Source organism: Ictidomys tridecemlineatus, chromosome 12, assembly GCF_052094955.1.
Source record: "Ictidomys tridecemlineatus isolate mIctTri1 chromosome 12, mIctTri1.hap1, whole genome shotgun sequence".
Lineage (NCBI taxonomy): Eukaryota > Metazoa > Chordata > Mammalia > Rodentia > Sciuridae > Ictidomys > Ictidomys tridecemlineatus.
The window spans coordinates 26,085,988-26,112,816 of NC_135488.1; the positions used below are offsets into that span (position 1 = coordinate 26,085,988).

The 26,829-nt window shown below is 35.6% G+C and overlaps 1 pseudogene; it reads left to right on the top strand.

The window, feature by feature from the left end:
• Positions 1-26,829, top strand: part of LOC144368930 (uncharacterized) — an 85,224-nt pseudogene that overhangs the window by 21,283 nt on the left and 37,112 nt on the right.

The window sequence follows — 26,829 nt, forward strand, 5'->3', positions numbered from 1 at the left end:
TTCCCAGAGGTGTTTATCTACTGACCCACATTCTCAACCTTTTTCTATATATTTATGTAGAGACAAGGTTTCTCTGAGTTCCTTAGAACCTCACTAACTTGCTCAAGCTGGTTTTGAACTCCATATCCTCATTGCTCCTGAGCTTTTTAAATGTAGACTAAGAAGTAACTCAAATCCTGAATGGCTATCTGATAGTTTAGCAATTATAGGTCTGAGATTAAATCCCAAATTTCCAGCTCTCTTTACATTCTCAAAGGCAGGTTTCTTGCTCAATTTGATTGAGAAAAAATAAAATAGTAAAATGACAAGGCAGCTGTATAATGGACATCTTATTTAACCACACCTGAAGATTAATGGATAGATATGTTAATGAGCACCATTAAGGCCTATTCAAATTAAAAGAATACTTGAGATTCACTTGTGGGTATACCTTCAACCAAATTCTTTGTCCTTGGGGTGAACCCAATTGGAAGTCACTGGAAGGAGGATGGGATACCAAAAGGACAAACTTCAGCCTAGTCGGTAATAAGAATGCCTTTTTAAATACTCATTTTAAATAGATTTTTACCAATGCTCTACCAAAAACCATATTTAAACTTCAAACCTGACACACAAAAAATGGGTTCTTCTGCTATCATGCCCTCTCCCACATTTTGGAAGTTGTATTTCTTCTTGCTAAAATAAATCCTATTCTTTTTACCATTACCTTCACTGAGTGTCCATAGATTTTATTCTTCAAAACTGGTGAGACAAGATCCCAGAGAAAATTGGTTAAATGGGAAATTTTGTTTCATCTCAAAACTTCAGTTTCAACATAATTATTTTTTCCCATGTTTTGTTTTAAAGGGATGCTTTATTTGTATTTTTTTTTCTCCAAGAACTGCATGGCAATTTTAAAAGATTTTGCTTTATCTTTGTGAGACTTTCACATAAGAAAAAAGCAGGGAAAAATTAGATGACATTAAAAATGATGATATTTTTCTTAATAAAATAATATAGTCAATGTGTCCCAGTCGCCAGGGGCAAAATTAAAATATATGCAGTCAAGGAGAGAAATAAAAAATATTCAAATTCTTCTACCCCTTTCAATGCTTTCTTTACTCAAATTGTTCAATGTATTTATACTTTATAGGTTCTTACTCAAGAAAATAACAATCCTGAATGCTTGGCCCTGCAGTAGACATAATCCATTCACAGCAACAACAACAACAACAACAAAAACAAAAAATAGGTTGATTAATTTACTACTAACAAACCTAGATTAATTCTAAACACTGCAGAAGTCACTTAATCATGACAGACTAGTGACAGACTCTGTGTACTAAGATTAAATGTCAGAACAAAATTGTTAAACCTTAGGCTTTTAGTCCAGCAGATGCACACTCACTCAGACCATGGTGACCAGATCCAGAACCAAGGCAGGCTTCTCCTGGCTTGGATTGGACAGCATGTTAAGAAGAGAACCTTCAGAGAAGTTGTGGCTTTCACCAAAATTCAGATAAAGTGGTAGAGTTTGAGAGATGAGAAAATCTTGCAGAGGATCAGAAGAACAATGACAAGTGATGGGATATCAGATCCTCATCAGGCTCTTCAGCTTGAGTGCATCCTAGTTTCTGCTGGCTAAATTCCTGTTCATTAGCTCTATTATTTATACTAAATTTGAGGGATTTTAACCTCTCTTTTAATTCTTATTAGCTATCATGGGATTTCTCCATGACATCCTTTACCCTGGGGTCAGAAACTTCTGGTCTTGTGGTCTCCACTCTGATTTTCTTGTCTTTCTCTCTTATTAGGCAAGAATAGCCTGCCAGATATTTCACTCTCTTTATCAGGTTAAAGGGAAGTAACTTTTTTTTTATTAGGCCATACTGTAGGACTCTTTGGGTGTCCCTGGTGTGACTGCATGTTTCAAACTGGAGTTTTTAAAATAGAGTTGTTTAAGCTCAGTGCTAAGTCCATCCTCACAGTCCCAATTAAAGACTTTTTAAAAATGTAATGGGACCTTAATTGATGTTTTTCCCCTCCATATATGTAAGACCACTTTATTAAAATGACTTGTAGAAGCATTCCAAACATTTCCAGCCAACATCTTTGTCCTAGTGTGGAGGAAGATAAACATGGGACTGGACTTGATTTAAACTATAAGGAAGTTTAATCACAAGGGCTAGAGTACATAGTGAATCTGAACATCAAAAGCCATGTGAGGAACCTGGTACATTTAAAAAAAATAGTTATCAATGGACTTTTATTTTACTTATTGATATGTGGATTTGAGGATTGAACACAGTGACTCAACATGCTAGGCAAGCACTCTGTTACTGAGCTGAAACCCCAGTCCTAACCTGATACATTTTTTTTTTTTTATTGGATGTTCACAACATTACAAAGCTCTTGACATATCATACTTCGAACAATAGTTTCAAGTGAGTTATGAACTCCCATTTTTACCCCAAATACAGATTGCAGAATCACATAGGTTACACATTCACATTTTTACATAATGCCATACTCGTGACTGATGTATTCTGCTACCTCTCCTATCCTCTACTATCCCCCTCCCCCCCATCTTCTCTTTCTATCCCATCTACTGTAATTCATTTCTCTCCTTATTTTTCTTCCAATTTCCCTCACAACCTCTTTTATGTAGTTTTTTATAACAATGAGAGTCTCTTTCCATTTCCATGCAATTCCACTTTTCTCTCTCTTTCCCTTCCATCTCGTGCCTCTGTTTAATGTCAATCTTTTCTTCCTGCTCTTCCTCCCTACTCTATTCTTAGTTGCTCTCATTATATCAAAGAAGACATTTGGTATTTGTTTTTTAGGGATTGGCTAGCTTCACTGAGCATAATCTGCTCTAATGCCATCCATTTCCCTGCAAATTCCATGATTTTGTCATTTTTTAGTGCCGCGTAATACTCCATAGTGTATAAATGCCACATTTTTTTAATCCATTCATCTATTGAAGGGCATCTGGGTTGGTTCCACAGTCTAGCTATTGTGAATTGTGCTGCTATGAACATCGATGTGGCAGTATCCCTGTAGTACGCTCTTTTAAGGTCTTCAGGGAATAGACCAAGAAGGGCAATAACTGGGTCAAATGGTGGTTCCATTCCTAGCTTTCCCAGGAATCTCCATACTGCTTTCCAAATTGGTCGAACCAATTTGCAGTCCCACCAGCAATGTATAAGAGTACCCTTTTCCCCACATCCTCGCCAGCACTTGTTATTATTTGACTTCATAATGGCTGCCAATCTTACTGGAGTGAGATGGTATCTTAGGGTAGTTTTGATTTGCATTTCTCTGACTGCTAGAGATGGTGAGCATTTTTTCATGTATCTGTTGATTGATTGTATGTCCTCTTCTGAGAAGTGTCTGTTCAGGTCCTTGGCCCATTTGTTGATTGGGTTATTTGTTTTCTTATTGTCTAATTTTTTGAGTTCTTTGTAAACTCTGGATATTAAGGCTCTATCTGAAGTGTGGGGGGTAAAAATTTGTTCCCATGATGTAGGCTCCCGATTTACTTCTCTTATTGTTTCTCTTGCTGTGAAAAAACTTTTTAGTTTAAGTAAGTCCCATTTGTTGATTCTTGCTATTAACTCTTGTGCTATGGGTGTCCTGTTAAGGAATTTGGAGCCTGATCCCACAATATGTAGATCGTAGCCAACTTTTTCTTCTATCATACGCAGAGTCTCTGTTTTGATATCAAGGTCCTTGATCCATTTTGAGCTAATTTTTGTGCATGGTGAGAGGAGGGGATTCAGTTTCATTTTGTTGCATATGGATTTCCAGTTTTCCCAACACCATTTGTTGAAAATGCTATCCTTCCTCCATTGCATGGTTTTAGCCCCTTTATCGAATATAAGATAGTTGTAACTTTGTGGATTAGTCTCTGTATCCTCTATTCTGTACCATTGGTCTACCCGCCTGTTTTGGTACCAGTACCATGCTGTTTTTGTTACTATTGCTCTGTAGTATAGTTTGAAATCTGGTATTGCTATACCACCTGATTCACACTTCCTGCTTAGAACTGCTTTTGCTATTCTGGGTCTTTTATTTTTCCATATGAATTTCATGATTGCTTTATCTATTTCTACAAGCAATGCCATTGGAATTTTGATTGGCATTGCATTAAACTTATAGAGGACTTTTGGTAATAACGCCATTTTGATGATGTTAGTTCTGCCTATCCATGAACAGGGTATATCTTTCCATCTTCTAAGATCTTCTTCTACTTCTCTTTTTAGGGATCTGTAGTTTTCATTGTATAAATCTTTCACTTCTTTTGTTAGGTTGATTCCCAAGTATTTTATTTTTTTTGAGGATATTGTGAATGGAGTGGTTTTCCTTATTTTCATTTCAGAGGTTTTGTTGCTGATATACAGAAATGCCTTTGATTTGTGCGTGTTGATTTTATATCCTGCCACTTTGCTGAATTCATTTATTAGTTCTAGTAGTTTTTTTGTAGACCATTTTGGGTCTTCTAGGTATAGAATCATGTCATCTGCAAATAGTGATAATTTAAGTTCTTCCTTTCCAATTTTTATGCCTTTAATTTCTTTCGTTTGTCTAATTGCTCTGGCCAGTGTTTCGAGAACTATATTGAATAAAAGTGGTGATAGAGGGCATCCCTGTCTTGTTCCTGATTTTAAGGGGAATGCCTTCAATTTTTCTCCATTCAGAATGATGCTAGCCTGGGGCTTAGCGTAAATAGCTTTTACAATATCAAGGTAAGTTCCTGTTATCCCTAGTTTTTCTAATGTTTTGAACATAAAGGGATGCTGTACTTTGTCGAATGCTTTTTCTGCGTCTATCGAGATGATCATATGGTTCTTATCTTTAAGTCTATTGATATGGTGAATTACATTTATTGATTTCCGTATATTGAACCATCCCTGCATCCCAGGGATGAATCCTACTTGATCATGGTGCACAATTTTTTTGATGTGTCTTTGTATCCGATTCGCCAGAATTTTATTGAGGATTTTTGCATCTAGGTTCATCAGAGATATTGGTCTGTAGTTTTCTTTCTTTGATGTGTCTTTGTCTGGTTTCGGAATCAATGTGATGTTGGCCTCATAGAATGAATTTGGAAGGACTCCCTCTTTTTCTGTTTCCTGGAATAACTTGAAAAGTATTGGTATTAATTCTTCTTTAAAGGTTTTGTAAAACTCTGCTGTATACCCATCCGGTCCTGGGCTTTTCTTGGTTGGTAGTCTTTTGATTACTTCTTCAATTTCATCCATTGATATTGGTCTGTTCAAATCGTGTGTGTCCTCCTGACTCAGTCTGGGCAAATCATATGTCTTAAGAAATTTATTGATGTCTTCACTATCTTCTATTTTATTGGAATATAGGTTTTCAAAATAGTTTCTAATTGTCTTCTGTATTTCTGTGGCGTCTGTTGTGATATTGCCTTTTTCATCCCTTATGTTAGTAATTTGAGTTCTCTCTCTTCTTCTCTTCGTTAGCATGGCTAAAGGTTTGTCAATCTTGTTTATTTTTTCAAAGAACCAACTTTTAGTTTTGTTAATTTTTTCGATAGTTTCTTTTGTTTCAATTTCATTGATTTCCGCTCTGATTTTAATTATTTCTTGCTTTCTGCTGCATTTGCTATTGTTTTGCTCTTCCTTTTCTAGGGCTTTGAGATGAAGTGTGAGCTCATTTATTTGTTGGTTTTTCCTTTTTTTGAGGTATGACCTCCAGGCGATGAATTTCCCTCTTAAAACTGCTTTCATTGTGTCCCATAGATTCCGGTAGGTTGTGTCTGCATTTTCATTTATCTCTAAGAATTTTTTGATTTCCTCCTTTATGTCTTCTGTAACCCTTTGATCATTCAGTAACATATTGTTCATTTTCCATGTGATATTGGATTTTCCCTTCCTTCTTTTATCATTAATTTCCAGTTTCAATCCATTATGATCGGATAAAATGCATGGTATAATCTCTACCCCTTTATATTTATTGAGGGTTGCCCTATGGCATAATATATGGTCTATTTTTGAGAAGGATCCATGTGCTGCTGAGAAAAAAGTATATCCATTCGATGATGGTTGGTATATTCTATATATGTCAGTTAAGTCTAGGTTATTGATTGTGTTATTGAGGTCTATAGTTTCTTTATTCAACTTTTGCTTGGAGGATCTGTCCAATGGTGAGAGAGGTGTGTTGAAGTCACCCATAATTATTGTGTTGTGGTCTATTTGATTCTTGAACTTGAGGAGAATTTGTTTTATAAACTTTGAAGCGCCATTATTTGGTGCATAAATATTGATAATTGTTATGTCTTGTTGTTTAATGGTTCCTTTTAACAGTATATAATGTCCTTCCTTATCCCTTTGGATTAACTTAGTCCTGAAGTCGATTTTATTCGATATGAGGATGGCCACCCCTGCTTGCTTGCGATGAGCATGTGCGTGGTATATTTTTTCCCAACCTTTCACCTTCAGCCTGTGTATGTCTTTTCCAGTCAGGTGAGTCTCCTGGAGACAGCATATTGTTGGATTTGTTTTTTTGATCCATGTTACCAGCCTATGTCGCTTTATTGGAGTGTTTAAACCATTAATGTTTAGAGTTACTATTGATATATGGTTTGTACTTACAGCCATATTTGATTATTTATCTCATTTTTTTATTTTTATTTTTTTAATTGCGTTTGTTTCACCATGATTAGTTTTCCCCCCTCCGTCTGTCTTTACTGAGGTACTTCCCACTGTTGGCTTTGGTTATTGTTTTCCGTTTCTTCCTCGTGAAGTGTTTTGCTCAAGATGCTTTGCAACGCTGGTTTTCTGGCTGCAAATTCTTTTAGTTTTTGTTTATCGTGAAAGATTTTTATTTCATTGTCGTATCTGAAGCTTAATTTTGCTGGGTACAGAATTCTTGGTTGGCATCCATTGTCTTTCAGTGTTTGAAATACGTTATTCCAGGATCTTCTCGCTTTCAGCGTCTGAGTTGAGAAGTCCGTTGTTAACCTTATTGTTTTACCCCTGAATGTAATCTTTCTCTTTTCTCTTGTAGCTTTTAATATTTTCTCTTTGTTCTGTATATTGGATATCTTCATAACAATGTGTCTTGGCGTTGGTCTACTGTGATTTTGTATGTTCGGTGTCCTGTATGCATCTACAATTTGAATATCTGTTTCCTTTTTTAATTCTGGAAAGTTTTCTGTGATTATTTCATCTAGTAGATTACTCATTCCCCTTGTTTGAATCTCTATCCCTTCCTCTATCCCAATGACTCTTAAATTTGGTTTTTTTATATTATCACATATCTCTTGTATGCTTCTCTCATGATTTTTAACCAGCCTATCTGAGATGGCTAGCCTCTTTTCCAGATGATATATTTTGTCTTCATTATCTGATGTTCTAGCTTCTACTTGCTCCACTCTATTAATGATACTCTCATTTGAGTTTTTAATTTGGTTTATAGTTTCCTTCATTTCTAAGATTATGGTTTGATTCTTTTTTATAGTCTCTATCTCCTGATAAAGATGCTTAACTTCTTCCTTTATCTGTTTGTGTAATACATTCTCAATGTGTTCTTTCGCTGCTTGAATTTGCTGTCTTGTATCCTCTTTAAGGTTCCGTTCCATCTGTCTCAGGTGTTCCATGAGTTCTTTATATGACCATTTTTCTGGTGGTTCTATATCCTCCTGAATATTTAGGCTGCCCTGCATTGTTTGCACTCCTTTTCTTCCTTGCTTTTTCATGCTGTTCATATTGTTTCTTGTTCTGTTTGACTGCTGAGTTACTGTTTACTCCTATAAATATATTTGAAGCTTGGGAGGAAAGGTATTAGAAGGGATGGGTAGAAGTCACTAAAGAGAATAAGAGTAAGCAGGTAGAATTCAAGGAAGGGGGAATAAGAAAATTAAAAAGAGATGTAAAGACAGGAGAAAAGAAGGATAGAAAAAAATAGAAGATTAAAAGGGATTTAAAGAAAAATAATAATAGTAGAAATGGAAAATGAGATTTAAAAAATAGAATAAAATAAAATAAGATGGATTAAAAAACATTTAAAAAGACAGCAAAAAAAAAAATTTATAAATGCAGTCCTAGAGTTCAATTAACTGCTCTTCCAGTGGGTGGAGCTATGCCCACCGGGCCAAGTTTCTCCTCTCAGTAGGCGGGAGTCAATCACTGTGCAGCGGTACTTCCTCCCGGATTGGGCGGGTCTCCATTCCTGCTGTTCGCTGTGTGGGCGGGGCCTTTTGCAGAGCTGGTCAGGGGTCGTTTGCAGCACTGGGTTGGCAGGTGGAGGGTGGTCGTCTGCAGCTCCAAACCGCCAGAGGAGGTTCACAGAGTCGAGCCCTCGGGGCCGGGCAGGCAGCGCCTGCTCCCCCACTCACTGCAAGGGTGTAGGCAGCGGTTGCTTGGCGGTAGCCAGCAGCGGTTCACAGAGCTGGTCTGCGGGGGCCCAAGCAGCCAAGCAGGCAGCGCCGGCTCCCAAGTTCACTGCGCTGTGTGAGCAGCGGCTGGTTGAGGTTCACCAAGCCAGCCGGGGGGGGGGGGGGACAGGCAGACAGCCAGCAACTGCTTCCAAGTTTGATGTTACGTGTGGGCGGTTCACAAAGCCAGGCTGCGGGGACCCAGACAGGCTGCTCCTACTCCTAAACTCGCTGCAGCGTGTGGGCGGCGGTCGGCTTGGGTTCACAGGGCCCACCCGCGGGGATCCAGGCGGGCAGCAATGGTTCCCAAGAACAATGCAGCGTGTGGCCTGCGCCGGCTGGGATTCACAGAGCCAGCCTGCGGGGACCCAGGGGAGGTCGCTCCTGCTCCTAAACTCGCTGCCACGTGTGGGCGGCGGTCGGCTTGGGTTCACAGGGCCCGCCTGCGGGGGTCCAGGCGGGCAGCAATGGTTCCCAAGAACAATGCAGCGTGTGCCCTGCGCCGGCTGGGATTCACAGAGCCAGCTCGCGGGGACCCGGGGCAGGTCGCTCCTGCTCCTAAACTCGCAGCCGCTTGTGGGCGGCGGTCGGCTTGGGTTCACAGGGCCGGCCCGCGGGGATCCAGGCGGGCAACAATGGTTCCCGAGAACAATGCAGCGTGTGCCCTGCGCCGGCTGGGATTCACAGAGCCAGCTCGCGGGGACCCAGGCAGGCAACGACCGTTCCCACGAATGCTGCAGCGTGTGGGCAGCGGTCGGCTTGGGTTCACAGAGGCCGCCCGCGGGGGTCCAGGCGGTTAGTGTCCGCTCCTATGCTCACTGCAATGTGTAGGCAGCGGCCATTCGGCGGCCCCTGGCGGGACTGTGCCCCTGCTCTGGGTTGCCGAGATTCAGTATTTTGTGACAATCTGACACCTCCTATTAAACTTACTAGTTCCAGGAAGGTCTCCTTTCAGAGGAAATTTGCTTGAAGTTTCCCAGCAGGACGCATGTGGGTGTATTAATGAGTCTCTCTGATCCCCTTACCACGGAGGCATTGTATGTGTTGCCTCTTCGCTGGCAGCCATGTTCATCCTCCCCTGATACATTTTTAATAACCTGTTTTACATAGACATTAACCAGTAGCCTTAATACTTTTTCAATATATGTTTGGATTGAATTAATAACCCAGAAATCAGTAAAGCAAATAATCTAATTTTATCTCCAACTGTCGTTTCAGATATCACAGTGTGTGAGTTAAGATTCCCTTTTAAAGAACTTAACTCTGTGTTGTGTTCTCATTCCAACCCCCCATATTTGCCAAGTTCTTAGTTTTAGAACAGTATATCATAAGGTGTCCACAGATATCAATGTCTCTTAGCCTATTTAGAAAATATCATTATCTGAGTCTTGTCTTCTAGAGATCAGTTTGACCTATAAGTGTGTAGCATCTAAGGGGAGTAGTTCAGTGCTGTGAAGCTGGAAGGAACCTTTTGATGTTCCTTTCATCTAAAAAAATGTTTTTTTGGGGGGGTGCATAAAAGGAATTAAACTCAGAGATTAAACCTTTTCTCTAGCCCTAATTTACATTTTCTTTGAAAAGAGTTGCTTAGTGCCTTACCATTGCTGAGGCTGCTTTGAACTCTCCATCCTCTGCCTCAAACTCCCAAACCCCTGGGATTAGAGGCATTTCCCACCATGCCTGGCTGGCATTTTATTTTTTTTATTAGATACTGTGAATAAAGCTACAATAAAAATGGAATTGCAGTTATTTCTTTGAGAAAAGTTTTCCAATTCATTTAGATGTATTCCCAGAAATATTATTACTGGATTATATGGCATTTTTTAGCCAGATTTTATTATTATTATTATTATTATTATTATTATTATTATTATTATTATTTGAGTCACTATAGATTAACCCATAGGCACTTTGTCACTGTGCTATACACCAACCTGTTTCCCTTTTTTGAGACAGCATCTCACTCATTTGGTTACAACCTTGCCAAATTGCTGAGACTGGTCTTAAACTTGAGATTCTCCCTTCTTATACTCCTGAGCCACTGGAGTATAGGCATATGCAGCCTTGCTTTGCTACCCAAAATTATTATTAGTGGATTATATGTCATTTTTTATCTTGAGCTTTTGAAGAACCTTAACACTTTTTTCAAAATATATTTATTAATTTTCACTAATATTTTTACATGTATATGTACACTGGCATAATTGTAATCTTTCAGAAATTGTTCACCTTAGTTGGTTTTGCACTGGAGATAAACCCAGGAGTACAAACCACAGAGCCACATCCCCAGTCCTTTTTATGTTTTATTTTGAGACAATGTCTAACTAAGTTACTTAGAGGCTTGCTAAGATGCTGAGAGTGTCTTTCAAATCACAATTATAAACCTCTGGATTACAGGCCTCTGCCACCACACCTGGCTCTCATATTTTACCTAAAAACATTATAAGAGCCTTGCAGAGGGCACAGAAAATTGATTGAATTTATACATTAAATTCCTGAGGCAAGTTTATGTGAAGTAGCCAGTGTAGGAGTGTTCTGTAAAGATTTATTTGAATAAACAGATTTGTGTTTTCTGATTTCTAATATTGGTTATCATAATCCATAAAGGTGAGAGAAATACAATGTAATTTATTGGTTTTCAATCTATGTAGATTTGCACATTCTCAGTCTCTTTTGCTTCCAGAGCTTAGAAGTTCAGGACATAGTAACTTGAAGAAAAGATGTTTAAGTTGAGAAATTTAGTATACAAGAAAACTCCTCCTAGGAGCAATTGGTAGCTCTGGCTTTATTACTGGGGTTAGCAGGGTTGGGGCTGGGCTCATGAACTGCTAGAATTTTACTCAGGGTACCAGGGGGTTCATTGTATTTCCTCCTATTATATCCACAATAAAATCTAGGGAGAATATCATCTGACAGCAACAGCAATTGGGAAAATATGTTGGCAAATGTTTTCTTGAGATAAAAAACAACTTTGATATTTGGCCTTGATCTCAGTTGATAAAACACTGCAGAGGCTTTCATTGCCTCTAGAAATCACCATACATTCTGTGGCTTAGACACTTCTGTTTAACTATTTCTCACTTCTGTTTACTCTGGGTGATATTGGCCATTGGGGATTTGTTCTCAAATGTGGTAATTTGCTCAAGACTGGGCAAATACTCAGTGTACCCCAGATTTTCATTCTGATTGAAGGTAAATATTTTTTAAATTGCTGAATGTATTTCAGTCTCTCTATTCATTTATAACTTTGTGAAAGAGACACTCAGAACATGAGTAGCTTTTTATTAATTATATTTTTAGATGGAGGAAAACTCTAGAATTTTAATATTCTGCCTTATTTTTAACATCATCCCCCATTAACATATGCCTTTTATTGTTTCTAAGTTTGGAACCAAGTACCTTGCACATTCTGCACACACACACTCTACTTGTAAATTGTGCTACTTGTCCCAAATTCCAACTTCATATTGGATAATTTTACCATTCATGTCTAATATTATTTTTCACATTGATAGTTTTTATTTAGGCTTTCCTATTGCTCTTAACAATGCCAAAAAAATGACATATTTGTCAATTCAGATTTGGATAATTTATGATTCTTTTGTTTGTATTATTGCCATACAGTTTCATAGTACACATTAATGTCACAAAAGAATAGCAACTTTATTTGGTCTTAAAAATAGAAGGTTTTTGGCTATTTTACATATTTTTTTCTACATAAATTTCAAAAAAACAATTCATGCATAGTAAAATTTTAATGGGAAAATATTATACATTAAACAGAGATAAATGGTTTTCTTTGTAATTATGAGTTTTATTTACACACATGGTGTATACAATGGAGCATTTTATGTCCTCTGTAAATTTTTGTTTTGTGATAAATTGCACATATTTTCCTTGAAAGCCTCTCTCTATATAATGTGTTACACAGATATCACCTGTATATAATACTTATGCAATATTTTGTTCTGTCAATTAAACTGAATAAAATTATGTTGTGGAGACAAATGATACAAGTCATGGAACATAACAGGAAACAGTTTTCTTTGGCTGCAGCCAGGTTCAGAGGGCATAGCTTTTGGTATAATCAATCAAACCCCTGAACCCCAAGTTTGGGTAGCTTCAAAATTCTATACCCAGCATATAAGTGGAGTGCTCAGAAGCTCACAGTCTGCAGAAGTTTACATAGAAGCAGTTTTTTTTTCTTTCACTTTTCTCAGCAAGTTAACCCTTTAAGGATTGCACCTGAGAAGGGGAGAGATTCTTCTTTCTTTGCTCCTCCTGCCTGCTATTACTAGGGAGCCCAATTGGTAACTTCTCTTATCTTAGAAATGTAAACAGCTGTGTGAAGTCCCAGCTCCAGGCCAAGAGGCCTTGTTTACATGTTTTTTTTTTTTTTTTTTTTTTTTTTTACAAACTACTCTACTGAATACATGTTTGTGAGAAACTAGTAAGTGGGTGTACAGTACCTGGAGTGCTGATTTCCTCCCAGGTATTGGCCAATTAAAACAGGGCAACATTGAAATTGGAAATTTATCTACTTTGAACTCTTTTGTAGAGACTCTTTTTGTGACAGTCCAAAAATCAGCCAAGTTGAAGTTTTCTGGAGAAGCCCAGTTAAAAATTTCTATGGAGAAAACAGGAGCTACTTCAATGAAACTAAAAATGTGTCTGATCCCAAGAAAGCAGTTTCTTCAAAGTATAGTATTTATTTCATTTTGAATGTACTTCATCTTTGCACCTATTTTTCTGGTTTCAACAGCATGGATGAACATATTTGTAGCCTTATGCTATCATATAACTACATATTATCAGGATCAGAAACACAATATTTTATATAGGCTTTGCTACTCTTTGAGGAGTATCATCTATAATAAATAAACACTTTACACAAAAAATAATAGCGATTTATATTCTTTCTCTAATTCAAAAGAATTTGTTTCTTGCCCTCATCAATACTGTGTAATTTTTTTGGCATCAGATGTTAGTTTGCATTTTTATAACTTGTTAAGATGTTAAGAGGTTTTAATTTTTGAACATTTCTCCTACCATAAGTACCCTTATTTATTTATTTTTATGTGGTGCTGAGGATGGAACCAAGGGCCTCACATGTGCCAGGTGAGTGATTTGCCACTGATCCAGAACTCCAGCCCATCTTTGTACCACTTAACAAAAAAAGTTTATTTCTTAATGTTGCCCAATTTATAATTTTTTAATATATTTATGTAACTTTCTGAAAATAAATAACTGCTCTGTTTCGTGGTTCTTGAGATTTAAACCAAAGTTGCCATTACACTCATTAACATCCCGAGGCATTTTTAAAAAATCTCTTTATTTTAATTTTTTTCTTTTCTTTTTAATTGGTTGTTCAAAACATTACAAAGCTCTTGACATATCACATTTCATACATTAGATTCAAGTGGGTTATGAACTCCCATTATTACCCCAAATACAGATTTCAGAATCACATCAGTTACAAATCCACATTTTTACATAATGCCATATTAGTAACTGTTGTATTCTGGTACCTTTCCTATACTCTACTATCCCCCCTCCTCTCCCCTCACATCTTCTCTCTCTACCCTACTGTAATTCATTTCTCTCATTTTTTTTCCATTCCCTTCACAAGCTCTTATATGTAATTTTATATAACCATGAGGGTCTTCTTCCATTTCCATGGAATTTCCTTTTCTCTCTCTTTTCTTCCCACCTCATGTCTCTGTTTAATGTTAATCTTATCCTCCTGCTCTTCCTCCCTGCTCTGTTCTTAGTTGCTTTCATTATATTAAAGAAAACATTTGGCATTTGTTTTTTAGGGATTGGCTTGCTTCACTTAGCATAATCTGCTCTAATGCCATCCATTTCCCTGCAAATTCCATGATTTTGTCATTTTTTAGTGCTGTGTAATGCTCCATTGTTTATAAGTGCCCCTTTTTTTAATCCATTCATTTATTAAAGGGCATCTGGGTTGGTTCCACAGTCTAGCTATTGTGAATTGTGCTGCTATGAACATCAATGTAGCAGTATCAGTGTAGTACGCTCTTTTAAGGTCTTCAGGGAATAGTCTGAGAAGGGCAATAGCTGGGTCAAATGGTGGTTCCATTCCCAGCTTTTCCAGGAATCTCCATACTGCTTTCCAAATTGGCCACACCAATTTGCAGTCCCACCAACAATGTAGAAGAGTACCCTTTTCTTCACATTCTCGCCAACACTTGTTGTTTGACTTCATAGTGGCTGCCAATCTTACTGGAGTGAGATGGTATCTTAGGGTGGTTTTGATTTGCATTTCTCTGACTGCTAGAGATGGTGAGCATTTTTTTTATGTACTTGTTGATTGATTGTATGTCCTCCTCTGAGAAGTGTTTGTTCAGGTCCGTGAAGAACCAAAAGTTGATTGGGTTATTTGTTATCTTATTGCTTTTTTTTTTTTTCTCAGGAAGAGAAACAATAAGAGAGGTAAATAGGGAGCCTACATCATGGGAACAAATTTTTACTCCTCACACTTCAGATAGAGCCCTAATATCTAGAGTATACAAAGAACTCAAAAAATTAAAATCTATTTATATACAGACAGGTTGTTGGCAAGTGGCCAAGCTAACCTTGAAATTTTAACCTTTCTGCCTTAGTCTTCCAAATAGATGGCATTATAGGCAAGTACTATGAAATTTTCAATATAAATTCCTTTTATTCATGCTGGGGATTGAATGCAGGGGCAACTGACAAATGAATCATATTCCTAGGATTATTTTAAATATTATATAGTGACAGAGTCTCACTGAGCTTTTTAGTGACTCTTTTTGTTGTGGCTGAAATTTAACTCACAGTCCTCCTGCCTCAGTCTTCAGAGTTTTGGAATTGCAGGCATATGCCACCACACCTAGCATAAATTCCTTGTTATAGTAACTTTTGACAGATATATATGGATTATTGAATCTAGGGGTGGTATACCCTTAAGCCACAGCCACATACCGAGGCCATTCAATATTTTATTTTGAGACAGAAACTTCTCATGGTGGTCATGGCCCTCCTGTGTTTACGAGGCTTTCTTTGAACTTTTGGTTCTTCAGCTTCTACCTCCCAAGTCATTAAGATTTTTTGTGTAATACCATCCACAAATATATTTTATTTTTATATTGAAGAATATAATACTTCTGAAAATGAGTTTCTTCTGGTATTAATAAAGCATATAATAGTTTACTCCAAAAATAATTCCTTGTTCCAATAATTTTTTTGGAAAGAAAGTCATATTTCTATTTCTGCAATGCACTGCAAACTTTCTCTAAATTTCAAGTTTCTTGTTGTTTGTTTTGTTTTGTTTCATTTTCTTTTTCTTAATAAAGGTTCTGTGTTACTTACACACATCTATTTATTCATTTTATTATAAGGTATTTAATCATTTCTATAAGTTCATATTGTACAACAATGTGTGGTAAAATCCATCTTGTTCAGTGATGTAGTTCAAGTAAATATAATATGTAGCCTGAACATTTGGCAATACAAAATTCTAGATGTCAGTATTCTCTATGACATATAAAAAATAAATAAGATAAATTTCTTGCAATGTATACCTATTATTAAATGAGGTTTATTTGGTACAGGTACATATATATTACTTTTATATACAATTAATATTTTATTGCTACATCTCAAATTAATCATATCTCTTTCAATTTAATTTGTCTTTTGGAAGCACCCACACATGTCACTCTATACAGATGTACATTTTATGTGGTGTGAAAATTTTGCTTTTGCTTAGTATCTTCTGCCCTTTACTCTCATTTTTATGAAATTGTCTTTTCAAAATTATTCATTTTCATGAATTTTAGATGTTTTATTTTAACTAGTGAAGTCTGTAGATTTTCTTTTTATCCTCAGCTTTAGGTGCATTCCACTATATAAAGTTTTAATGTTTTGTAATTGACCTCTAATATTCTGTAAAATTTATCCCCAATTCTGAGCACTCTGGACTATTGATGTCTGAATGGAAAAAATTTCAAAATTATTCATGCACAAAGCAGGAAATAGATGGAGCAGAATGAAAGACTGGTGGATGCTAAGTATGTAGGTGACATTATTTTTTTTAAGTATTGGTGGAGGGGCTGAGTTTTTGTCTCAGCTCTAGATTTTTGACCTAGCACATAAGAGGCCCTGTGTTTGATCATCAGCACCACATAAAAATAAATAAATAAAATAAAGATATTGTGTCCAACTACAACTGAAAATAAACACATTAAAAATTGTGGAATATATGAGGGTAGGAAGAAAAAGATCAATTAAAAAAAAAAAAACTTGAGCAGCAGAAGGGTTCAGATGCAACAAGTCTACAATGGCATTATGAGGTTACAGAGGTAGTGTTCTTGGAAGCAGAAATAAAATTTGGGGAGAAAGAAAAAGGTAACTTGCACTATTCCCAAGTGAGAGAGCCAGGTGAGTGGGTTCTGCTTTTAACTCTTCCCATCCAGAAGTGGAATTGACAGTTCATAAGGTATGCCTCAGTAAGTAGTAGAATACCATATCGAAGTACCTTTACACTTTTTTAAGGTTACAAGATCTCTTTTACAATTTCAGTCACATTACATCTTTGTACTTTTTAGTTATTCATTCATTTATTCAATTATTTATTTGTTTCTTTATTTACTCACTTTTTCTTGTCACTGTTTTTACATTCCTAGTGATTATATAATGGCATAAATATCCTGAATGTTAACTTATCTAACATTGGTTTATGTGTTTATGTATATACTTATTATTTGAACAATTTCCCCCTTGCCAAGCCTGATTTATATTAAATCTTAATCATTTTTATAAATACTTGATAAAAACACATTATTTTAAACAGCTTAAGGATCTATCTCATGAGCATAATTCCAATCACAAACTAAAGTGGGCATCTGGGTCAATTAAAAGCTGTGTCAAATCTCCTCTTTGTTCCTATTTACACCTAATATAGGACTCCTGTCTCACTTATATATATTTGAGAACATACTAATTTCTGAATTCAGCATTTAATAAATGCAGGTGAGTTTACATCAACAATCCCACTATTGTTTTTAAATCGTTTAAATCCTTTACCCTGAAAGTTTCACTGATTATCCCCCCTCCCTCCCTCCATGTCTCTGTCTCTCTCTCTTTGTCTCTCTCTCTCTCTCTCTCTCTCTCTCTCTCTCTCTTTCTTTTTTTTTTTAAGAGAGAGTGAGGGGGGGACAGAGAGAGAGAGAATTTTAACATTTATTTATTTTTTCTTATTTCTCGGCGGACACAACATCTTTGTTGGTATGTGGTGCTGCTGAGGATCGAACCCGGGCCGCACGCATGCTAGGCGAGCGCGCTACCGCTTGAGCCACATCCCCAGCCCTCTCTCTCTCTTTCATATTACAGACTGAACCCAGGAATGCTTTCCTGCTAAGAAACATCCTCAGCCCTTTATAAAATATTTTATATAGAAAAAGGGTTTTGGGGAGTTTCTTAGAGCCTCACTAAGTTGCTGAGGATGGCTGCCTTTGAACTAGTGATCTTTCACCCACAGCCTCAGAAGACTCCAGAATTACAGGCATGCACCACTGCATAGAGATTTTGATATTCTCTTTAAAAAATCAATCACAACTCTAATAATTGAAATTGCATTTACATCACTCTTTTCTAATGCAGTAATATATTAGCATCTAAAATATTTTTTGAAACAAATTTATAAGATGACTACTATTTTATTCCCAGAGTTTATTCTGTTACCTCTTTAGGATTGATAAATGTTCTTCTTTCTCTTCTTTCTTCTTCTTAGATATGTGTGTCTCTTGTTATCAAATGGGTCTATGATAAGTGTGTTGAAAAATATGATTCTAAACCATCACAAATCCCCACATTTCAAGAGTATTGAGAGCAGAAAAAGAACAATATTCATAACTAATGAATCACTTTCAGTGGAAGCATAGTACCAGTGTCCAATGTGGAATGCAATCAAGATGCTTCAGTGGTAAGGTGGTGTCAGAATCACCACCCTAGGGATTTGGGGACCTCTAAAGCACCATGTCCATATCAGAATCTTTTACTCACCTTTTAAATACAGTTACTGTTGCTTGCATAAAAAGTAAAACACTATGTATAAGAAAGGTGAATGAGAATTAAATCCTCTGGAGGCACCAAGGTTGATCTTTAACTCTAGTTGATAATTAGTAAAATAAGAAAGACCTTGCAATAGCCCCATCTTTCCCAACTACATGGAATAGAACATTTAGATGTACTGAACTGAAATGACAAAAATGCATTTAATGGAGGTGGTATCAAAGAAATTTTAATGGCAGAATCCTGGAAATGTGGGATAAAAATATAAACATACATATACAGTTAAACAGAGAAAAAGGTAAATAATAAGCTCATAAATGCAGGGGTAAATTCAGTGTACCTGAGTTGTATGTACAAGGTAATGATAACACCTAAAAGATGAAGAAAGTAGTAATTGAGGTGATACAGAACTCTATAATTGTGGGGAATAATAATAAAATTTAATAAAAATAGATACTGTTATATGCCTTTGGGTATGCCTCTTTCCTCTGCTGTTCATCTGAATTTGATTCTCTCAAATAAGCTTAGCTGGGTAAAGTGCTTTCTGAGTTTTTGTTGTTTTTTTTTGTTTTGATTTGTTTTCAGGATTTTGTCAGCTATGTCTTTTTTTTTTTTGAGAGTCTCAAAAAGAGAAAGAGAATCTTAATTATTTTTTAGTTTTCAGCAGACACAACATCTTTGTTTGTATGTGGTGCTAAGTATCGAACCCGGGCCACACGCATACCAGGCAAGCATGCTGCCACTTGAGCCACATCCCCAGCCCTCAGCTATGTCTTGTAATGCCCAGTCCTGAACTTACTTTTGTTGCTCTTTTACAACTATTCTCATCTGCAGAGGCACAAACCCACTTCACTCATTTTGTTCAATGAACTGACTTTTTTTTTATCTTTGCAAACAATGTTTGGAATAGTCAGTCTATTGGAGGGTCTTCCATATCATATAATATGGTTTTCAGACCCTGTGGGAATTGAGGGTATTTACCTGCTACGCTACTATCATCTTCCCTATGAGAAGGCTTATCTATCTTTTGTGTTTTGAGTACTCCACCAACTCAGAAGAGAAGTATTTGTGGTCACAAGCTAAAGAACACTAGAAGCTACGAGATTTGAGAAAATGCAAGGAATAATTTTCTCTTTGACTTTTATAGGAAATATGGCTATTTCATCACTTTGATAAAAATTTATATACTCAACGTCATTCACACTGTGAAAGTCTTGTATATAAATAATCCATAATTGTAAGAAATAATTTCTGCTTATTTCTTTCCAATAAGTGACTTAATTTTTTTATCCATATTAAAAATCAGAAATTACTGAAAATTAAATCTATACATTCAAATTTTCATCATGATAATGTGATCCAAATTAAGTAGGAATTAAGAGAACATTGAACATAGATGCTATAAAACATGATTGAAACTTCCCTGCCTTTTTTAAGTGTCAGAAACAGGTTGATGAAGCAGCTTTAAATTTCTGAATAGTATGTAAGTTTATTTGTGATTTATTTTTCAGTACTAGTTTCCAGGGCTGGGGATATAGCTCAGTTGGTAGAGTGCTTGCCTTGCATGTGCAAGGCCCTGGGTTCAACCCCTAGCACACACACATACACACACACACACACAAAAAAGAGAAAGAAATAGCATTTTCTTTGTGATGTAACTTATTGGTGTTCTTTGCTAAACTATTCTCATAGTGTTAGATACTCACATGTTCTCTTTGCTTTTAGTTACTTCTGATAACTTCTGCCTTAACTATTATTTTCTTATGAACCTAATAGGAATACATTTTATTATTTGGAACTAAAAAAACTGATTTTCACAAAAGGAGGTTTTCTACTGTTAAATATATTCTGATTATTCTAGTTTTATATTTTGGAGATTGGCTGTTTTATTTTCAGCTTTTTTACCTACTCAATTTAAACTTGGTCAATTTTTTGGCTAGTTTCTTATAATATGTTTAATCAAGTGAATGTAGTTTGATCAATTTTATGGTCCTATTCTCTACTTTTATACCTCATTGATATTGGTTTCTTCAAAGTTTCCCATCAAATTTTCTGATTGGTGGTGGGGATAACTAGAAACTAAACTCAGTGCTACTGGAGTACTGAGCCTCATACCCAGACTTTTTTTGTATTTGATTCAGTGTCAGGGCCTCACAGATTTGCTTAGTGCCTTGTTGCTAAGGATAGCTTTGAAATTGAATTCCTCCATCCTCAGTCTCCAGAGCTACTGGGATTCTAGGCTTAAGCCACCTAACGCAGCTAGATCTTGTATGTTTTAATTTGGTGTCATTTTAAACTCGCAAATACAACTATGTTGCACTTACAGAAATATATTTCCATTTATTATGCAACTATTATTGTGGTAGCAATTTTTTTTTGGGGGGGTAATGTTTCTCTATAATTTTTTTATTGTACTTACTAAATTAAATATATAATATATCATGTTAATGTCATGTTATTGACAGTTTTTTTACAACATTTTATATTTTTGTAGCTATCTAGTAACTAAAAATGAATAAGCTCATAATTGTTCAATCTTATATGACCCCAATGTAGCTAGTTTCAGACACACTTTTTAGTGTTTGTACTCAAATTTGTCATAACTAAAATAATATAGTCAGTGTGCCCCAGTTGCCAGGGGTCAAAATTGCAACATATACAGTGAAGGAGAGAAATAAAAAATGTCCAAATTCTTTTGCCCCTTTCAATGCTTTATTCACTCAAATTGCTCAATGCATTTATACTCTATAGGTTCTTACTCAAGAAAATAACAATCCTGAATGCTAGTCCCTGCAGTAGACATAATTCATTCAAAGCAAAAATTAGGTTGATTAATTTACTGCTAACAAACCTAGATTAATTCTAAACACTGAAAAACTCACTTAATCATCACAGGCTATTGACAGATATTCCCTCTGTGTGCTAAGTTTAAATGTCAGATCAAAATTCTTAAGCCTTAGGCTTTTAATCCAGCAGATGCACACTCAGGTGGTGTCCAGGTCCAGAACCAAGGCAGGCTTTTCCTGGCTTGGAGTGACAACAGCTTGAGGTGAGGACCTATGTAGAAGTTGTGGCTTTCACCAAAGTCCAGATGAAGTGATAGAGTCTGAGAGATTAGAAAATCATGCAGAGGATCAGAATAACAATGACAAGTAATGGGATGTCAGGTCCTTATCAGGCTTTTCACCTTGAGTGCATCCTTGTTTCAGCTGGCTAAATCCCTGTTCATTAGCTCTATTATTTATACTAAATTTGGGGGCTTTTGACCTCTCTTTCAATTCTTACTAGCAATTCTTATTAGATATCATGGGATTTCTCCATGACATCATTTACCCTGGGGTCAGAATCTTCTGTTCTGTGGTCTGCACCCTGATCTTCCCTTTTGCTCTTATAAGGCAAGTATATCCTGCCAGATATTTCACTCTGTTTATCAGGTTGAGGGGAATTAACTTTTTTTAGGCCATACTGGAGGACTCTGTGGGTGTGCCTGGTGAGACTGCATGTTTACTTATTAATATGTGGATCTGAGGATTGAACACAGTGCCTCACACATGCTAGGCAAGCCCTCTGCTACTGAGCCAAAACCCCAGCCCTAACCTGGTACATTTTTAATAACCTGTTTTACATAGTCATTAACCAGTAGCCTTAATACTTTTTCAATATATGTTTGGATTGAATTGATAACCCAAAAATCAGTGAAGCAAAGAATCTAATTTTATCTTCAACTGTGGTTTCTGATATCACAGTGTCTGAGTTATGATTTCCCTTTGAAGAACTTAACTGTGTGTTGTGTTCTCATTCCAACCTCTCATATTTGCCCAGTCCTTAGTTTTAAAAACGTCTGAAATAAGGTATCCACAGATACTAATATGTCTTAGCCTATTTAAAAGTCTTGTCTTCTAGAGATCAGTTTGAACTATAAGTGTGTAGCATCTAAAGGGAGTAGTTGAATGCTGTGAAGCAGGAAGGAATCTTCTTATGTTCCTTTCATTTAAAAGGAAGTTTGTTTTGGGGGTGCATACCAGGAATTAAACTCAGAGGCACTCCACCACTTAGCCTCATCCCCAGCCCTATTACATTTTCCTTTGGAAAGATTTGCTTAGTGCCTTACCATTGCTGAGGCTGCGTGAACTCTTCATCCTCTGCCTAAAAATCCCAAGCCCCTGGGATTACAGGCATTTCCCACCATTCCTGGCTGGCATTTCATATTCTTTTTGTATTAGATACTGTGAATAAAGCTACAATGAAAATGGAATTGCAGTTATTTCTTGAGAAAAGTTTTTCAATTCATTTAGATGTATGCCCAGAAATATTATTACGGGATTGTATGTCACTTTTTACCTAGATTTATTATTATTATTTGTATTTATTGAGTCACTCTAGTTTAACCCATGGGCATTTTGTCACTGTGCTATACACCAACCTGTTTCCCTTTTTTGAGACACTATCTCACTCATTTGGTTAAAAACTTGCCAAATTGCTGAGACTTGTTTTGAACTTGAGATTCTCCTTTCTTATCTTTCTGAGCCACTGGGAGCATAGACATGTGTAGCCTTGCTCTGCTACCCAAAATTATTATTAGTGGGTTATGAATCCTTTTTTTTTCTTGAGCATTTAAAGAACCTTAAAAATTTTTTCAAAAAGTATATTTGTTAATTTTATGTTTTCATCAATATTTTTATATGTATATGTATACTGGCATAATTGTACCTGAGTTTTCTCTATTTTTGTAAGCAATGTTTGGAATAGTCAGTCTATTGGAGGGTCTTCCATATCATATAATATGGTTCTCAGACCCTGTGGGAATTGGCTACATTACTATCATCTTCCCTGTGAGAAGGCTTATCTATCTTTTGTGTTTTGAGTACTCCACCAACTCAGAAGAGAAGCATTTGTGGTCACAAGCTAAAGAACACTTAGAATCTACGAGATTTGAGAAAATGCAAGGAATAGTTTTCTCTTAGACTTTTATAGGAAGTATGGCTATTTCATCACTTTGATAAAAATTCATATACTCACCATCACTCACACTGTGAAAGTCTTGTATTTAAATAATTCATAATTATAAAAAATAATTTCTGGTTATTTCATTTCAATAAGTGACTTACTTCTTTTTTTAGCCATACTAAAAATCATAAATTACTTCAAATTAAATATATGTATTCAAATTTCCATCATGATAATGTGATCAGCATTAAGTAGGAATTAAGAGAACATTGAACAAAGTTGCTATAAAACATGATTAAAACTTCCCTGTCTTTTAAGAGTGTTAGAAACAGGTAGAAGAAGCAGCTTTAAATTTCTGAATAGTATGTAAGTGTATTTGTGATTCATTTTTCAGTACCAGTTTCCAGGGCTGGATATATAGCTCAGTTTGTAGAGTGCTTGCCTTGCATGCACAATTCCTGGGTTCAATCCCTAGCACTAGGAGAGGGAGAGGGAGAGGGAGAGGGAGAGGGAGAGGGAGAAATACCAGTTACTTTGTGATGTAACTTATTGGTGTTTTTTAATAAACTATTCTTTTCATGTTAGACACTCACATGTTCTCTTTGCTTTTAGTTATTTCTGATAACTTCTGTCTTAACAATTATTTTCTCATGAGTCTAGTAGGGATACATTTTATTATTTGGAACTAAAAAAAACTGATTTTTCACAAAACGAGGTTTTCTATTGTTATATATATTCTGATCATTCTTGTTTTATATTTTGGAGATTGGCTGTTACATTTTCAGCTTTTTAACCTACTTAATTTAAACTTGGTCAATTTGTTGGCTAGTTTCCTATCATTTGTTTCATCAAGTAAATGTAATTTGCTCAATTTTATGGTCTCATTCTCTAATTTTCTACCTCATTGATATTGGTTTCTTCAAAGTTTCCCATCAAAGTCTCTGATTGGTGGTGGGGATAACTAGAAATTAAACTCGGTGCTACTGGAATACTGAGCTTCATACCCTGACCTATTTTGTATTTGATTCAGTATCAGGGCCTCATAGATTTGCTTAGTGCCTTGTTGCTGAGCATAGCTTTGAAATTGAATTCCTCCATCCTCAGTCTCCAGAGCTACTGGGATTATAGGCTTAAGCCATGTTACCCAGCTAGATCTTGCACATTTTAATTTGATGTCATTTTAAACTTGCAAATACAACTATATTGCACTTACAGAAATATATTTCCATTCATTATATTAAACTATTATTGTGGTAGTAATTTTTTGGGGGGAGTAATGTTTCTTTTTAATTTCCCTGTTGTACTCACTAAATTAAATATAATATCATGTTAGTGTCATGTTATTGGCACTAACATGATATATCATTTAATATTTTTGTAGCTATCTTGTAACTACAAAAAATTAATATTATTTACAGCATTTAATATTTTTATAGCTAACTTGTAACTAAAAATAAATAACCTCATATTTCTTCAATCTTAAATGACCCCAGTGTAGCTAGTTTCAGACACACTTTTTAGTGTTTGTACTCAAATTTGTCATTTTATGATCAGTAAGCCAATGACAAAGTTTAGATTCATTCAAAATAGAATCATTTAATTGTCTTTATTCAGGTTATCATCACATCTGATAAGCCTATAAAGAACATAGTAGTGTGCCTAAGCCAATGACAAAGTTTAGATTCATTCAAAATAGAATCATTTAATTGTCTTTATTCAGGTTATCATCACATCTGATAAGCCTATAAAGAACATAGTAGTGTGCCTACTTCATAGTTGATTGTGAGTTGTTTTAGTAATTAATATGTTACCACAAGGTATCCATTAGAAACAGCTCATAATTTACTCAGTGTACATTTTTTAAAACATGATCTTTTGAGAGACCTTTAGCATGAAAGCATGATGATATGCATGAACGTTTAGCCCAGCAGAACTAATGAACAGGAAAAAAAAAAACAAAACTGTTTATAATTTCTGGTCCAGAAATGTAGCTCAAGAAAATAGATAACTAAAGTTACAAATAAAAGTATAAAAGGCAATAAAAATACACATTTTCTACTTTCTTAATGGATATTGAAAACAACGTATAAAACTGCATATTTAGAATATGTCTCTAGTACCTCAAAAATTGAAAAAAAAAGAAACTCACACTATGCGGAAAGTATTCCAAGTATTCTTCTTTATATTATTTGACACATTTTGGGGTTTCTAAAAAAAACATGTAAAAAATAGAGAGTGTCTTTAGACTTTAGTGTTTAACATTTTTATTCAACACACACACATACACACACACATATACACATATATTTGGCTTTGTATAAAAATTCTGCTTGAATTTTACTAATTTTTTTTCAGAGTGCAACTACAGGCTTCAGGATGTGTATCTTCTAGTCTAGCATGTAGTTAGTGCCACATTAGGTATTCACCAGTGGAAATCAGCCCTCATATGGGCTGAGGAGAAACTATCATTCAATTTCATTTAATCTAGCTTTTCTCTTAGTGAATATGTAGGAGCAATGCTCTGTTCTGAATTCTGTAAGCCCACCAACGTAACTAAGGCACTGATTAATTAATTAATTAATTGGTTATTTTTTTAATCGTATTCTGGAATTGGCGTAAGTAAATATGTGGCTCTTTATTTTATTCTTATTTTTATTTTTCTTTGTAATGGGGATTAAATCTAGCAGTGCTCTATAATTGAGCAAAATCATGTCTGCTTATGTTGTCCAATTTGTTTTGTACTTCCATTAGTATCAGGAATTAAACCCAGAGAAACTTAACCACCGAGTTAGTTCAAAAACTTTTATTTGTTGTTAAATTTCGGTGGTTGCCTTTAACCTTGATAGTTACCTGCTTTTGCCTTCTGAGCTACAGTTATTACAGAAATTCACCATTATAACAAGGAGTCTTGTACTTATTGGTTGGCCTCACCATCACAACTTACTAAAATTATAGATGTACACCATCATGCCTGGTGCTTGCTGAGCAAGTGAGGTACTGGGTTCAATTCTCAGCATCACATATCCATAAATAAATAAATAAAAGTCCATCCACAAAGCATGTATATATATATATATATATATATATATATATATATATAAATAACACTGGTTATTAAACCCATACTATTATAATAATTAGGCTTCATGAATCTGGATAATGAACTAAAAGTAATGTATATATCCTAGTCTCAGGGGATTACAATTCTTCAGTTATTTACAATATATATCATGTACCTTTCATTTGCAAATTTAATTTATCTTCTTCAAGTAGAAATTAAAATTGAGGCTAAACAACGTTTAGTGCAGATTTTTTTCACCTAAGAAATAAGTGCTGATTTTGTAATTTAAAGAACTATTAGATAATTAATTCATTTGTAATAAATTTCAGGTATTAGTTATTTTAGGGGTTTTGGTGATTGACCCCATTGACCCTTTACC